At 35.9% G+C, this 3,916-nt stretch overlaps 1 protein-coding gene and 1 long non-coding RNA gene across 5 annotated transcripts in view; both read right to left on the reverse strand.

Moving 5' to 3' along the window:
- LOC112475228 overlaps positions 1–221 on the reverse strand; it is a 2,856-nt gene extending 2,635 nt beyond the window's left edge. Inside the window, exon 1 of the long non-coding RNA XR_003044618.1 lies at positions 15–221. This is a non-coding gene — a long non-coding RNA (uncharacterized LOC112475228). The remainder of the gene's footprint in view (positions 1–14) is intronic.
- SH3TC2 (SH3 domain and tetratricopeptide repeats 2) overlaps positions 1–3,916 on the reverse strand; it is a 52,885-nt gene that overhangs the window by 12,917 nt on the left and 36,052 nt on the right. The window lies entirely within an intron of this gene.

Consider the following 3,916-nt stretch of genomic DNA (forward strand, 5'->3'; position numbering starts at 1 on the left):
AGCTCTGTTAAAACCTTAAAAACCAAAAGCTTCACGATCACAGTTACCAGGAAAACAAGCAGCCTAGCAGCCACCGGAAGAGGCACAATGAGTTCAGAATTCCCCCAGCACTCTATCCCCAGGGAATTGTCACTATTGACCTGTCTGGAAGTTCCCTAAAAGCCTCCACTCACAGGGCTTGTTTTAATTTAACCTGACTCAGAGCTCACTCTGTCTAGAATATCCTTTCCCCGGGGTGTTTGTCCACAAAGATCAGCAGCAATCGTTTAACATTGATGCTGCCCAAGGTGGTGAAAACATTTGGAGCAAAGAAGCAGCTGAAAAAAAAACATAAAAGGAAAAGTTGGGGAATGAGATGCCCATAGGAGGACATCTTAAAAAGCTCCGGCATATTGCTGAAAATCTACAAGGCCATATGCAAGTGCAAAACTATACATGCCCAGGAAATTTATAACAGACTGTTATAAATTAAGATGTTAATTATAATCCCCAGGATTAAGCACTATGACAAGAGCCGAAATAAACATAGTAAAAGAAATTACAAGGAAGTTAAAATGGTACACTAGAAAGCATCTATTTAACACAAAAGAAGGCAGTAAAGGAGGAATTTTTTTAAATATACAATATAAAGAAAACAAACACCAAAATGGCAGACATAAATCCTATCTTACCAGTAATTACATTAAATGTAAATGGATTGAACACGCTAGTCAAAAGACTGAGATTGGCAGAATAGATTAAACACACACACACACACACACACACACACACACACAATTGAACTATATGCTTTCTGCAAGAGATAGACTTTAGTTTCAATGACACATATAGATTATAAGAAGGAAAAACGATATATCATCCAAAGAGAGCTGGAGTGGCTATACTAATATCAGATTTTTAAAAAGCCAAAATTGTCACTAAAGACAATGAAGATCATTTTATACTGATGAAAGATTCATTCCCTCGGGAAGACATAACAATTAGAAACATAATGCACCTAAAAACAGAGAGAGCCCCAAAATACATGAAGTAAATGCTGACAGAATTGGAGGGAGATATAAACAATTCAACACTAATGAGAGATTTCAATATCCCACTTTTGATAATGGCTAGAACAACTAGATATAAGAACAAAAGGAAATAGAAGACTTTAAGTATGAATCAATTAGACCCGACAGATATAGCTACAGAACACTACACAGAGTGGCAAAATACACATTCTTCTCAAGTGCATATGGAACATCCTCCAGAATAGACCATATGTTAGGCCTTTCTTAATAAATTTAGGCCTTGTCGACAAATTTAAAAGAAATGAAATGTGAACTATGTTCTCGCAATGGAAAGAAACCAGAAATTGGTAACAGAAGGAAATTTGAGAAATTCTCAAATATGTGAAAATTAAACACTACATTCCTAAATAACCAAGGGATCAACGAAAAAATCATAAGGAATATTAGAAAATACTTTGAGATGAATGAAAACAAAAATACAACATACCAAAATTGGAGTAAGTGGAGTAAAAGCAGTGTTCAGAGATAAATGTATAGCTGTAAGTATTTATATTAAAAAAGATCTCAAATTAATAACCTGACATTCCTTGTTAACACATTTGAAAAAGAAGAGTAAACCCAAAGCAAGCAGAAGAAAAATCATTATAAATATTTAATCAGAAATAAATGATATAGAGAATAGAAAAACAATAGAGAAAAATCAACAATCAAAAGTTGGTTCCTTTACAAACTCTTTCAAAAAATAGAAGAGGAGGAAACATTTCCCAACTCATTTTAAGGTCAGTATTATTACCTTACTATCAGACAAAGATATCACAAGAAAAGAAAAATACAGATCAATATTTCTTATGACTATAGATATAAAAATACTCAACCTAATACTAGCATATAAAAAAGAATTAGAAACACAATGATCAAGTGAGATTTATCCCAGGAATGCAAGGTTGGGTTCAATATACCAATATTATTCAATTCAATCATCTTTTTAATAGAACAAAAGAAAAACCCACATGATCAGCTCAATAGGTGCAGAAAAAGCATTTGAAAAAAAATTCAACATGCTTTAATGATAAAAAATACACACAAAAAACTAAGAATAGAAGGGAAATTCCTCAACCTAAAAAGGGCATTTACGAAACATTCGCTTAATTTTACACTTAATAGTCAAAGACCAAAAACTTTCCTCCTAATATCAGGAAAAGACAAGGATGTCCACGCCCACCAGTTCTTTAAACATTGAGCTGGAGGTTCTATCTAGGGTGATTAGGCAACGAAATGGAATAAAAGACATCTAGATAGGAAAGAAAGAAGTAAAACTATATTCGCATGTGACGTGACCTTATATATAAAAAATCCTCAGGAAGATACACACACACGAACTATTAGAACTAATAAACAGAGTTGCAGGATGCAGGATTAACATGCAAAAATCAACTGTATTTCTATAAACCGTCAATGAACAATCTGAAAGTGAAATTAAGAAGACAATTCCATTTACAATAGCATCAAAAACTACTTCGGAATACATTTAACAAAAGAAGTGCAAAATTGATACTCTAAAAATGACGACACATTGTTGAAAGGGATTAAAGAAGACCTAGGTAAATGGCAAGATATCTCCTGTCTGTGAATTGGAAAGCAAGCTATTGTTTAGATGGCAATACTGCCCAAATCAATCTACAGATTCGACATTCTCTCTATCAAAATCCCAGCCGGCTTCTTGGCAGAAATCGACTAGCCAATATTAATTTCATATGGAAAGGCAAGAGATCCAAAATAGACAAAACAATCTTGAAAAAGAATAACATGTTTGGAGGACTCACGCGTCCCAATTTAAAACTTACCACAAAGCTAGAATGAACACAATGGTGTACTCTGGCATAGGCTAAATATATCAATCGATAGAAAAGAATTTAGAGTTCAGAAATAAATCCTTATATTCATAGTCAATTGATTTTAAACAAGGGTGCTAAAAACATTCAATGTGGAAACATAAGTTTTCAACAAGTGGTACTTGGAAGACCGGGTATTCATGCAAAAGAATGAAACTGGACCCCTTACTTACATCGTATACAAAAATTAACTCCAAATCACTGAATGACTCAAATGTGAGGGCTAAAACTAATAGCCTAGTGCACTAAATAACTACAGTGTCCCCCCTTATCCACAGGGGACATGTTCCAAGACCCCCAGTGGATGCCTGAAACTGCAGATAGTACTGAACTCCATATATGTACTGTTTCTTGCTATACATACTTACTTTTTCACTTAAAGGAAGCACTTTACGACTTCTCTTTAGCATATCCAGATTGCCAGCATCACTACTTTTGCACTTCGGAACCATTAAGTAAAGTAAGGATTGCTCGGACACGAGCATTGTGATGCCGTGATAGTCAATTTGATAACTGAGACTGGCTACTAAGTGGCTACCGGGTGGGCAGCATGTACCCTGTGGACACACTGGACAAAGAACGATTCAGGTCCTGGGAGGCATGGAGTGGAACAGTGTGAGATTTCATCACACTTCTCAGAATGGCACACAATTCAAAACTTATGAATTGTTCATTCCTGGAATTTTCCATTTAATAGTTTCAGCCCACAGTAGACCACAGGTAACTGAAACTAGGGAAAACAAAACCACAGATAACGGGGGAACTACTGTCCTTAATTAACTACCTGGCTGACCCCCTACAAACACGTATTCCACGCCCCCTCTCTGCCAAGTTCTGTGCTAGACACGATGGCTGCCCACACGGGGTTTGCGGTCACTACATCAACACCTTCTGAACCTACTTCGGAGTCTTTCAAAACCACGAAAGCTTAGGTCTCTGATCTAAGAGGCCCTCTAAGAAGGCCCACAACTTTAAGAACGTCCCTAAAATTCAAGACATTTTGGAGACAGACAG

Source organism: Pteropus alecto, unplaced genomic scaffold (genome assembly GCF_000325575.1).
Source record: "Pteropus alecto unplaced genomic scaffold, ASM32557v1 scaffold40, whole genome shotgun sequence".
Lineage (NCBI taxonomy): Eukaryota > Metazoa > Chordata > Mammalia > Chiroptera > Pteropodidae > Pteropus > Pteropus alecto.